The sequence below is a fragment of the Bubalus bubalis genome, chromosome 10 (assembly GCF_019923935.1).
Source record: "Bubalus bubalis isolate 160015118507 breed Murrah chromosome 10, NDDB_SH_1, whole genome shotgun sequence".
In the NCBI taxonomy this organism is placed as follows: domain Eukaryota; kingdom Metazoa; phylum Chordata; class Mammalia; order Artiodactyla; family Bovidae; genus Bubalus; species Bubalus bubalis.
The window spans coordinates 34919200-34932722 of NC_059166.1; the positions used below are offsets into that span (position 1 = coordinate 34919200).

General features: G+C 42.8%; 1 protein-coding gene across 20 annotated transcripts in view; it reads left to right on the forward strand.

The window, feature by feature from the left end:
* The first annotated feature begins 12956 nt into the window (after positions 1-12956).
* The window catches only part of EPB41L2 (erythrocyte membrane protein band 4.1 like 2), a 215064-nt gene continuing 214497 nt past the window's right edge, over positions 12957-13523 (forward strand). For 4 of the 20 annotated variants that reach the window (XM_025294532.3, XM_025294537.3, XM_025294538.3 and 1 more), the window contains exon 1: positions 12961-13119. The gene's annotated coding sequence lies outside the window, so the exon portion shown is untranslated. Of the gene's footprint in view, positions 13120-13335; positions 13474-13523 lie in introns of those variants that run through there. The other 16 variants (XM_025294541.3, XM_025294542.3, XM_044924234.2 and 13 more) reach the window with 10 other exon arrangements.

Below are 13523 nucleotides of genomic sequence, written 5' to 3' on the forward strand. Positions count from 1 at the left end.
TCAGTATTTGCAGCTTACAGGCTCTAGAGCACAGGCTCCGTAGTTGCAGTGCACTGGCTTAGTCTGAGCTCTGCTGCATGTAGGATGGAACCCGAGTCCCCTGAACTGGCAGTCTGATTCTACACCACTGGACCATCAAGGAAATCCCAAACATTCCTAATATTCATGTAGCTGATCAATTTGTTTCTTTATGGTTAGTGGTGTGTGTGTGTGTTTAAGTGTGCTGTGAGACACTGTTGCCTATTCCAATATGAGGAAGACATTATTTTATATTATCTTGTAGATAGAAGTTTGATTGTTTGTACCATTTACACATGGCTACAATCCAGCTACAGCTATTTTTTTTTAAATTATTTATTCATTTTGGCTGGGCTGGGTCTTCATGGCTGCACATGGGCTTTCTCTAGTTGTGGAGAGCAGAGGTGTTACTCTTCGTTTCCGTGTGGAGGCTTCTCATTGAGGTGACTTCTCTTATTGCAGAACACAGGCTCTAGACACACCAGCTTCAGCAGTTGTTGGGTGTGGGCTCCAGAGCATGGATTCTGTAGTTTTGACACATGGGCTTAGTTGCTCCATGGCATGTGGTATCTTCCTAGATCAATGATTAACCGGTATCCCCTGCACTGGCAGGCAGATTCTTATCCACTGCACCACCAGGAAATTCCTGCAACTGGTTTTTATGTATGGAGGGAAATATGGGTCAAGATTTATTTCTTTTCCTGTGTGGTTATTCAATAGACTCAGTATCATATATTGACAGAACCATCCTTTCTCCATTTCCCTACAGTGGCTCCTTTCTCATGAATAAATGACCATATATGTGTAGGACTGTTTTAGGGCATTTTATTGTGTTCCAGTGGTCTATTTTTCTATCCTTCTAGAATTATCACACATCCTATAGCTTTGCAATAAATCTTGATATCAAATACTGAAAAAAAACCCCTAAAGTTTGAATTAAAAGAATATTTTTAAATGAATAAAACCAAAACTGTAACAGGAAAATGTGCAGAATATTTCAAGAGAATTTTATAGTCATATTAGAAAAAAAGTACCAAAAATCAATTATCTGAGTGACTTTTTCAAGATTTTGGGGGAAAAAAAAAGACAAGCAAATGAAAGAAATAATAAATAGCTGCAAATACTAATAAGATAGAAAACACTTGCATATTAGAAAAATCAATAAAACAAAAAATTTTTCTTTAAAATAAATACAATAAGCCTCTGGGAAGATGAACCAAGGAAAAAAAGATAGGCACAATGACCTGGATCAGGAATGAAGTAAAGGATATCACTACATTTTGATACGCAAAGAGTAATTAAAAGCATTATAAACTACAAATGTTAATAAATTTGAAAATTTAGATGAAATTTTAAATTCCTTGGAAAATGTTACTTACCAAAACATTATCTAATATAATTATAAGCCCATAAAATTCTTCCCACAAAGAAAACTCTAAGCTTGTATGGCTTTATCAGTGAATTACCTATACAGTTAAGGAAAATATAACTTCAATGTTATACAACTTTTTCAGAAAGTAAAAAGATGAATATAAACTTTTTATTTTGTTTTATAAGGCCGATATAATTTGTGGCTCAGCCGGTAAAGAATCCGCATGCAGTGCAGGGGACCTGGGTTCGATCCCTGGGCTGGGAAGTTCCACTGGAGAAGGAAAAGTGAAGTGAAGTCGCTCAGTCATGTCCGACTCTTTGTGACCCCATGGATACAGTCCTACCAGGCTCCTCCGTCCATGGGATTTTCCAGGTAAGAGTACTGGAGTGGGTTGCCATTTCCTTCTCCAGGGGAAATTCCCGACCCAGGGATCGAACCCAGGTCTCCCACATTGTAGGCAGATGCTCTACCGTCTGAGCCACTTCAGTTGAGTAACTCAGTCATGTCTGACTCTTTGCGACCCCATGGACTGCAGCACATGAGGTTTTCCTGTCCATCACCAATTAGCAGAGCTTGCTCAGATTCACGTCCATCAGGTCGCTGATGGCATCCAACCATCTCATCCTCTGTCTTTTCCTTCTCCTCCCGCCTTCAATCTTCCCCAGCATTAGGGTCTTTTCCAATGAGTCAGTTATTTGCACCAGGTGGCCAAAGTATTGGAGTTTCAACTTCAGCATCAGTCCTTCCAATGAATATTCAGGACTGATTTCCTTTAGGATGGACTGGTTGGATCTCCTTGCTGTCCAAGGGACTCTCAAGAGTCTTCTCCAACACCACAGTTCAAAAGCATCAATTCTTTGGCACTCAGCTTCCTTTATAGTCCAACTGTCACTTCCATACATGACTACCGGAAAAATAAAGCTTTGACTATACGGACATTTGTTGGCAGAGTAATGTCTCTGCTTTTTAATATGCTGTCTAAGTGGGTCATGGTATTTCTTCCAAGCAGCAAGCGATTTTAAGTTCATGACTGCAGTCACCATCTGCAGTGATTTTGGAGCCTAAAAAAATAAAGTCTCTCACTGTTTCCATTGCTTCCCCATCTATTTGCCATGAAGTGATGTGACCAGATGCCATGATCTTAGTTTTCTGAATGTTGAGCTTCAAGCCAACTTTTTCACTCTCCTCTTTCACTTTCATCAAGAGGCTCTTTAGTTCTTCTTCGCTTTCTGCCATAAGGGTAGTGTCTTCTGCATATCTGAAATTATTGATATTTATCCCAGCAATCTTGATTCCAGCTTGTGCTTCTTCCAGTCCAGCGTTTCTCATGATGTACTCTGCATGTAAGTTAAATAAGCAGGGGGACAATATACAGCCTTGACATACTCCTTTTCCTATTTGGAACCAGTCTGTTGTTCCATGACCAGTTCTAACTGTTGCTTCCTGACCTGCATACAGATTTCTCAGGAGGGAGGTAAGGTGGTCTGGTATTCCCATCTCTTTAAGAATTTTCCACAGTTTGTTTTGATCCACACAGTCAAAGGCTTTGACATAGTCAATAAAGCAGAAATAGATGTTTTTCTGGAACTCCCTTGCTTTTTTGATGATCTAGTGGATGTTGGCAATTTGATCTCTGATCCCTCTGTCTTTTCTAAATCCAGCTTGAACTTCTGGAAGTTCATGGTTCACTATCGAAGCCTGGCTTGGAGAATTTTGAGCATTACTTTCCTAGCATGTGAGATGAGTGCAATGGTACGGTAGTTTGAGCATTCTTTGGCATTGCCTTTCTTTGGGATTGGAATGAAAACTGACCTTTTCCAGTTCTGTGGCCACTGCTGAGTTTCCCAAATTTGCTGGCATATTGAGTGCAGCACTTTCACAGCATCATCTTTCAGGATTTGAAATAGCTCCACTGGAATTCTGTGATGCTTTCTAAGGCCCACTTGACTTCACATTCTAGGATGTCTGGCTCTACGTGAGTGATCACACCATTGTGATTATCTTGGTCATGAAGCTCTTTTTTCAACCAGTCCATCCTAAAGGAGATCAGTCCTGGGTGTTCATTGGAAGGACTGATGCTGAAGCTGAAACTCCAATACTTCGGTCACCTCATGTGAAGAGTTGACTCATTGGAAAAGACCATGATGCTGGGAAGGATTTGGGGCAGGAGGAGAAGAGGACAATAGAGGATGAGATGGCTGGATGGCATCACCGACTCGATGGATGTGAGTCTGAGTGAACTCCGGGAGTTGGTGATGGACAGTGAGGCCTGGCGTGCTGCAATTTGTGGGGTCTCAAAGAGTTGGACATGACTGGGCGACTGAACTGAACTGAACTGAAGCATGGAACTACAGTACTGGAAAAGGTCAGTTTTCATTCCAATCCCAAAGAAAGGCAATGCCAAAGAATGCTCAAACTATCGCACAATTGCACTCATCTCACACTCCAGTAAAGTAATGCTCAAAATTCTCCAAGCCAGGCTTCAGCAGTACATGAACTGTGAACTTCCAGATGTTCAAGCTGGTTTTAGAAAAGGCAGAGGAACCAGAGATCAAATTGCCAACATCTGCTGGATCATCAAAAAAGCAAGAGAGTTCCAGAAAGACATCTATATCTGCTTTATTGACTATGCCAAAGCCTTTGACTGTGTGGATCACAATAAACTGTGGAAAATTCTGAAAGAGATGGGAATACTATACCACCTGACCTGCCTCTTGAGGAACCTATATGCAGGTCAGGAAGCAACAGTTAGAACTGAACATGGAACAACAGACTGGTTCCCAATAGGGCAAGGAGTACGTCAAAGCTGTATATTGTCACCCTGCTTATTTAACTTATATGCAGAGTACATCATGAGAAACGCTGGGCTGGAAGAAACACAAGCTGGAATCAAGATTACAGGGAGAAATCTCAATAACCTCAGATATGCAGATGACACCACCCTTATGGCAGAAAGCCAAGAGGAACTAAAGAACCTCTTGATGAAAGTGAAAGAGGAGAGTGAAAAAGTTGGCTTAAAGCTCAACATTCAGAAAACAAAGATCATGGCATCTGGTCCCATCACTTCATGGCAAATAGATGTGGAAACAGTGTCATACTTTATTTTTCTGGGCTCCAAAATCACTGCAGATGGTGACTGCAGCCATGAAATTAAAAGATGCTTACTCCTTGGAAGGAAAATTATGACCAACCTAGATAGCATATTGAAAAGCAGAGACATTACTTTGCCAACAAAGGTCCATCTAGTCAAGGCTATGGTTTTTCTAGTAGTCATGTATGGATATGAGAGTTAGACTGTGAAGAAAGCTGAGTGCCAAAGAATTGATGCTTTTGAACTGTGGTGTTGGAGAAGACTCTTGAGAATCCCTTGGACAGCAAGGAGATCCAACCAGTCCATCTTAAAGGAGATCAGTCCTGGGTGTTCACTGGAAGGAATGAGGCTAAAACTGAAACTCCGGTACTTTGGCCACCTCATGCAAATAGTTGACTTATTGGAAAAGACTCTGATGCTGGGAGGGATTGGGAGCAGGAGGAGAAGGGGACAACAGAGGATGAGATGGCTTGATGGATGTGAGTTTGAGTGAACTCTGGGAGTTGGTGATGGACAGGGAGGCCTGGCATGCTGCAATTCATGCGGTGGCAAAGAGTCGGATATGACTGAGCGCCTGAACTGAACTGAACTGAAGCATGGCCCCGCCCATCAGAACATGACCCAGTTTCCACTACAGTCAGTCTCTCCCTTCGGGAAGCTTCCATAAGCCTCTTATCCTTATTGTCAGAGGGCAGACAGAATGAAAACCACAATCACAGAAAACTAACCAAACTGATGACATGGACCACAGCCTTGTCCAACTCAGTGCAGCTATGAGCCATGCCAGGTAGGGCCACCCAAGATGAATGGGTCGTGGTGGAGAGTTCTGAGAAAACATGGTCCACTGGAGAAGGGAGTGTCAAACTACTTCAGTGTTCCTGCCTTGAGAACCCCATGAACAGATGAAAAGGGAAAAAGATAGGACAGTGAAAGATGAACTCTCCAGGTTGGTAGATGTCCAATATGCTACTGGAGATCAGTGGAGAAATAACTCCAAAAAGAATGAAGAGACAGAGCCAAAGCAAAAACAACACCCAGTTGTGGATGTGAGTGGTGATGGAAGTCAAGTCCGATGCTGTAAAGAGCAATATTGCATAGGAACCTGGAATTTTAGGCCCATGAATCAATGCAAATTGGTAATGGTCAAACAAGTAATGGCAAGAGAGAACACTGACATTTTAGGAATCAGTGAACTAAAATGGACTGGAGTGGGTGAATTTAACTCAGATGACCATTATCTACTACTGTGGGCAAGAATCCCTTAGAAGAAATGGAGTAGCCATCATGGTCAACAAAAGAGTCCAAAATGCAGTACTTGGATGCAATTTCAAAAACAACAGAGTGATCTCTGTTCATTTCCAAGCAAACCATTCAGTATCACAGTAATTCAAGTCTAAGCCCTGACCAGTAATGCTGAAGAAGCTGAAGTTGAATGGTTCTATGAAGACCTACAAGACCTTCTAGAAAAGAAAATGAAAGTAAAGTCGCTCAGTCGTGTCTGACTCTTTGTGACCCCATGGACTGTAGCCCACCAGGCTCTTCCGTCCATGGGATTCTCCAGGCAAGAATGACCATTATATCTACACTCCAGTAGAGTGGGTTGCCGGGGACCAGAATGCAAATGTAGGAAGTCAAAGATACCTGGAGTAACAGGCACATTTGACCTTGGAGTACAAAATGAAGCAGGTCAAAGGCTAACAGAGTTTTGCCAAGACAATGTATTTGTCGTAGCAAACATCCTTTTCCAACAACACAAGAGAAGACCCTACATATGGACATCACCAGATGGTCAAAACTGAAATCAGATTCATTATATTCTTTGCAGCCAAAGCAGAGAAGCTTTATACAGTCAGCAAAAACAAGACCAGGAGCTGACTGTGGCTCAGATCATAAACTCCTTATTGCCAAATTCAGGGAAAGGATACCCACTCCATTATTCTGTCCTGGAGAATTCCATTGACTTTATAGTCCATGGAGTCTGAAAGAGTTGGGCACGATTGAGCAATTTTTACTTCACTTCATTTCACTTTGATGTCAAAGTCTGAAAAGGGTATTATTAAAAAGGAAATATTACAGTCCAATTTCTCTCATAAATGAAAATTTAAAAATTCTAGCTATAATACTAGCAAACTGAATGTATCAGATCAGTGTATACAAAGGATATTACTTCAAAATCAAATTTTATTATTGGAAGGCAAAATTGATTTAATGTTTGAAAATCATTTAATGTAATTTACCTCACAACAGATAAAGGAAAGAAATTATTTATGATCATATTAATAAAATCAGAAAAAATTACTTGATTCAACAAGTGTTCATGATTTAAAAAGAGAGAAAGCAAAGTGTTGGCAATTTAGGATTAAAAAGTATTTTTAATTTGATAAAGGATATTGACCAAAAGACTCCTACATGTACTCATAGACATAGGTACAAGGATATTAGTTTTGTTGTAGGTATTGCATAAGAAGCAAAAAATTTTAAATATATACATGTCCATTGGTAAGAGACAAGTTCCATACATTTTAACCTAAACATTTAGCTTTTAAAAAGAATAACACAGATTGATAGGTTTCTTTCACTCTGTCTTATTTGCATATATATTATAAATGACTCTTCCCTTGGGGAAATTTTAATTTTTCGCTATGGGTTTTCTTTACCTCCCCCGCCGCCACCCCGCACCCCACGCCTTGGTTAACTCTGGACAACCTGCTGCTGCTGCTGCTGCTAAGTCGCTTCAGTCATGTCTGACTCTGTGCGACCCCATAGACGGCAGCCCACTGGACAACCAGATAACCTTATTAATTTTCTCTGTGGTGTAAGGATTACACACTACTCTTATTTTCAAAGTCTATCCTTGTCAGTTTGTGTTTTCTAAGACATACCAAAAACCTTTTATTTTTTTCTATTAAAGCTATAACTGAAACCAACTGGGAAACCTGTACTCTGTGGTCACAGAGTTTCTGGAAGTCCAAACAGGTGTCAGTGCAGAAACAGGAAAGCTGCTTGACCTGGTTGATAAGATTTATCAAGGTTGGTGGTTTAGTTAATAGGTGTCCCAATCAGACTATTCTCACATCTTAAACTTTCGTTCTCTGAAAAACTCCCATGTGTCTGGAATTCTTCCTGCAAATCCCTACTCTACTCCGGTCAATGGAGCACCCAGTTTAACTTGCCAAGACAGCTTTGCTTGACATCACTGAGCTCAAACAAATAATCAGATCTTACCTCAAAGTCGCATGTCCATCCACCTTTGGAAGATTCTACTCAGTCATATTCTTTTAGTTCACCTACATTTTTTTTCTAATTAAGTACTTGACACATACAACCCATTAGGGTGAATGTTATACTCCTACAAAGGGTACATGAGGCTCTCAGATGAAGTATGCATTGTTTTTTATATATAATACTTTCACTAAGCAACTACTTACTTAGGTGTCATTGAACAATAGGTTAAACAGTTGTAAGTCAAGTGCTACTCTTTTTTTTGGTGGGGGGTTGGGAATGGGGTGGCTCGCCAGTCTGTGTAGCACATGGTGCATCAGATGAAAATATTTCCTCATTTTGACAGTTTGAATTTGAATAAATCGAATTAGCATGCTTTGGGGTTTTTGCTTTGCTAAGGCTTTCTGGGAAAGTTAAGTTTAAAATAATAAATGGATAAAACATTTAATAAACTAACAATCTTATGAAAACCTGCAGTGAATCCTAACTCAAACTCCTTTTTAAAGTCTTAATGCCTTTGGTCATGTGTTTCCCCCTAAAAGCTACCTACCCACTTTGTCCAATTTCCATGAATACCCTTAATGAGAATTTATCATTCTTTTCCTTATATTACTAGTATCTTCAATTAGAACTATTAGAACTATTCTGCCTGTTTTCTGAGATTAACCTCAAGATCTTCCCTGTTGTATCATTCTCAGTGAGTTTTGATTTTATACAATGACTTAAAGCATGTTACTTCTTTTCCTATTTTCTGGAAGAATTAGTTTAGCATTGCTTTAATTTCAGGATAGGCTTGTGCTCAGTCACTTCAATTGTGTCTGACTCTTCGTGACCCTGTGGACTATAGCCCACCAGGCTCCTCTATCCATGGAATTTTCTATACAAGAATACTAGAGTGGGTTGCCATGCCCTCCTCCTGGGGATCTTCCTGATTCAGGGATCCAACTCCTATCTCCTGCACTGCAGGTGGATTCTTAACCACTGAGTCATTGGGAAAGTCCTATAGACAGGCTAATTGCTATTTAAAAAAAACCAACCTCAAAATCTTATTGGTGCAACCATGATAAAGGTTTATTCTGCACCTACTTCTTGCCCATAATCCAAAGTGGGTTATGGATGGGGATGAGGAAGGATTCTGCTCCATACAGTCATTCAGGGACCTTGGCTTTACTTACTAGAGAATCTATCATCTCAGGGCTCAGAGTTCTCTGGGTCCTCTGCATCTGGCAAATGAAGAGAGAGAAGCAGCATGAAATATCATACAGGACATTTTTGAATAGGAACTATTTCTAGAGGCAGTTTACATCAACTCTAACCACATTCTGTTAGCCAGACCCACTTACATGGCCACACTTAACTGCAAAGGAGGCTCAGAGATGCAGATAGTTTTGTGCTCTAGAGGAAAAGAGAATATGGCTTGGTAACCACATAGCCTTGTCTTTGCCATTATCTATTCTGTCAGCAAATATCTTTTTTATCCTTCTTTCCACACAAAGAACATATATCTTTCCTCCACTAGGGAAACAATGCAAAGTCTCATTCTATCGTGGAATCCTGCACAATGTCCAGGATCTCTGAGAAACGGGCAATCTTCTCCATTAGTATCAGTTGTGTTCCTTGTGATCTAACAGGCTTGATATGCTTATTTGCATTATTAGTAATAGCTGGGAATGGCCTTTCAAAAGGAGATTATCATCTCACAATGTGTCTTGGATGGAAAAGGGGCCTTGTGTTGCTTTTGAGGAAAAACCTGTGGAAAATTTTACTGTACATGGAAAGGAGAGTGGTTGCTTAAAAAACCTGGCTTCTATGATGAATTGTTTACCAGGATGACTGCCAACAATTCTTCCTATCACTGTATACACCTCCCACTCCTCCTAGCAAGAGATGATGTCTGTGAAGAAGAGATGAAGTCTATGAAAGAAGTCTTCTCAAATTGGGGCTGGCTCTCTGACTTGCTTTGATCAACAGAATGGGACATATGTGAGGCTGTAGGACTTCTGGGCCTAGGCCTGCAAGGCCTTGCAGATTTTGCTTCTACCTTCTCCGAAGCCAGGTGTCATGTAAGGAAGCCTGGGTTATCCAGCTAAGAGGCTGCATGGAGAGAGAGAGGCTCTGGAAGATGAGAGACGATGTAAAGGAGAAATTAAGCTCCCCATGTGACAGGCAGCACCAACTGCCAGGCATGGGGGTGAGGCCATCTTGGATCCTTCATTCATGGATGAGCCTCCCAAGCTGACACCACATGGAGCAGAGATGAGCCATCTTGCTGAGCCCTGCTTGAATGGCAGCCCCAAAGAATCAAAAGCAATAAAATGGTTGTGATTAAAATTTGGAGTTATGGAGTCACAGATAGCTGAAACTGCTCCAATGAGTGGCCAAGTGATAGAGTGACTCCTCTTGGCATTTGCATGGTGTCCTTGTTTCTGGAAGTGGAACTGGGATGCATGCATTCACAGGGAAGCCTGAGATTGTCTCCATCAGACAGCATGCTAGGGCAGTGCCAGGTCTTCTTTCCTGTGCATCATATAAAGAAGGGCAGGTTTCAAATCCAGAGTCACCCAGATACTTCCACCTGGTTGGGCTTGGTACCCAGAAGGCAAAAGATAAAAGAATGAATCACCAGCATAGTGAGATCAAGATTTCTCAGGAGCATGCCTGTGTGAGTGAATGGGTAAATGAGAACACCAAAGAAGTCCTGGGTGAATTTATAGTCCAAATTGCCAGACTGGGTTTGCTTGCAGATGGTGCCCAGAATTGAGGTTGTGATGCTAAATTTGGATGTAGTATGAATCTCAGATCTGGTATCTACTCCTGTCTTGTTCTCAGTGTCAGTTTCGCCTGTTACTCCAATCTGTCTAGTGGGAAAACCCAGACTTGCTCTTATCAGTCTGTTTTCTGAGGGATTAATATTATCGCCTTGTCTGTGTAGCCAGTGTTCCAGCCTGCTTATATCTCTGCATATCACCTGTTCAGGACCTTGTCCTGCTGTCTGTCCAGTCCCTTCTGCTTGCCCTGTTAGGACTTCTCTGTTTGCCTGGACTACCACCTGTTGTTTACTGACATCTGTATGGTACCATGTTCCACCTGTTTTCTTTACTTCCTTATAGCTCCCACTTTGTGATCTTCCTACCTTCACTTCCTGTTAGGTCTTTGCTAAATTTGCTTCATTCCTTTGAGATGTTGGGGCCAAGTAAGGCTGTGTCCAAAACGGAGTATAATTCTTCTACATAGTAGCCTTTAGATATTTGATAACAACCTTTCCATCACCTTTAATTGTCTCTTTAGGCTAAGATTTGCTGGTTCCCACATTATCAAGGTTACCCATCTATGGATATAATTTAACTTGTCAATATTCCTCTTAAAAGGTGGTGTGTAGAGCTTCCCTGGTGGCCCAGTGGTAAAGAATCTGCCAGTGCAGGAGAAACAGGTTAGATCCCTGGTCTGGGAAGATCCCTTATGCCACAGATCAACTGTGTGCCACAGCTCTTGAGCCTGTGCTCTGGCTCTGCAGCTAATGAGCCCATGTGCTGCAACTACCGAAGCCCACATGCCCTTGTGCTCTGCAACAAGAGAAGCCACCGTAATGAGAAGCCTGCACACTGCAACGAAGAATAGCCACTACTCACTGCAACTACAGAAAAACCTGTGCAGCAATAAAGGCCCAGAATAGCCCAAAATAAACAAATAAATTAAATTATTTTTTAAAAAGTGGTATACAGAAGTGATTTGCAGACTTTAACAGATGATATAGCAGGGACATAATTTCCTCTTATAAGGACATTATGTTTTATAAATTATGCCTACATTTAATTTATTACATTGCATTAACATTTTAAAAGGGTTTCATCCCAGGTAGATTAAGGTTCTATGGGTCCTAAATCTTATATAATTTTAGGGATTCTTTAAAAGAATAAAACGACACATGTGAAGTTAGTTTCAAGATCTGCATAGTTTCAAGACCTGTGTAGTTTCAAGTCCTCATTTCATTGTAAATCTGCCTGAAAGTTTATAATAGTATTGTCTCATAATATTCCCTGGTCTTCTTTACCAGAACTGCTTTCTAATCAGACTTCCCCTCCGTGGTAGTTAACATACCCTATTAAGTTTTACTCGAGTACTTAGCATAGGGGGCATTAAGTAATTTAACTCATGTGTGGGACCAGAGAACAATCCCTGATATACAAAGCAAGCAATAAATGTTAGATTTTATTATTTTTATTATTCACTGGCAGGACCTTAGCAAGTAACTTATCTTCCTGACTCTTACTTTTTTTCTTTGATGTAATGAAGATAACACTTGCCCTGCCTTTTTCATAAACCTCCTGTGAGGATCAAAAGATAAAATGTTAATATGCTTTGTTAACTGAAAATATCATACACGTGAAGGTATTGTAACTGGTGTTTCATTTGACATTGGCAGTGTTAGAAAAGACTGTTTAGGAAAGAAAAGACTTGACTTTGGCCGAGGTGGAGTCTTTAAAGGGAGGAGGCAAAGAACAAGAGGTACATGTGTGGTCGACGCTCAATGACCAGGACAAGCCCGACCCACGTGCCAACTTTCAGAGAAGAAAGGAGTAGAATCTGAGAGAAAGCGATCTAATTATACAAAAGAACCGGAAGAAATCGTCTGTGCGTCTTTCCACAACTGGCCTGAACCTCGGGTTTTTTTCCCCCCGCCACATTCTTCTCTGCAGTCCAGGCTCCTAGGCCCCTGCCTGGAGATCTACCCACACTTTGGGTTCAGTATAAAAGCCCCTCTTTCAGGAGGCTTCCCCAATCCCTCCCGTGCCTCCCACAGGAGGAATCAACGGTTCCCTTTCCCTGTCCTCTCTGTGAAAGCACTTCTTCCACTCTAGACAGAGGAGAATCTAGTTTTCCTTATTTCTGTTTCACCAGGGCCTAGCTTGGGGTCTGCCCCCGAATAGGTGCTCAAGAAAGGTTTAGTCAGTGGATTCACTTTTAAGAAATAACTTTTGGAAGTTGATAAAAGGGCATTTAATATCTGGATGCGCGGGTAAGAGCGGCTTGAACACAGGCATCAGCAGTCATTATCTAGGGTAGCTCCCAGGGCGAGACGCGTCCTTTCCGCGCTGGATACCCGGCGACCGCGAGCCGCTAATCCCGCTGAAAGAGTCGGTCGGACTAGCGAGGAAGGGGGCGGGGGGGCGTGGCCTGGCCGTAGAGGGCGTGTCGTGGCCCGCGGGGTTTCCGCACCGGGGGCGCGTCCGGCGGGGATGCGGGAGGAGCTTCCGCCGCGAGGGGGCGGGGCTGGGGTGCTAGTCCTCTGACGGCCCCAGCCAGGGAATTTCAATTTGAAACCTAGCGGAGGGAGGAGGCGGACGCGGCGGGCCGGCGACTGGGCTGAAGCGGGACTGGTCCCGGCGGCGAGCGAGCTCCTGAGTGCGGCGTCCGGGTAAGGAGGCGTGCGGAGCTGCGGAATGGCTGGCCTGGGACGGGGAAATCCCGGGGCCGAGCGTCTGGTCTCTGCGGATCTGCAGGGGGGGCTCGGATTTTTCCTGTGGCTGCAGCTGGGAAGCTGATCCCAGGCAGGAAGCGGTGGCGGGACGGTCCCACCGGAGGGGGAGGGCTGCCGGTGTTGGGGTTTTCTGCCGCTCCCTGTCTGCCCTCCTCCCCATTCCCGACCCGGGGACCGGTCCTGTTGCTACAGGCCGGATCCCCGCTTCTCCGCTCCACTGCGGTCCCCCTGCTTCTCCCTTTTTGAGAGCGGGGGCCGCGTCTGGTCGGCGCCGAGAGAGGTGGGGGCACGGTGAGGACTGCGCCGGCCTCACGGGGGTGCAGTGGGCTCAGGGTCACGCG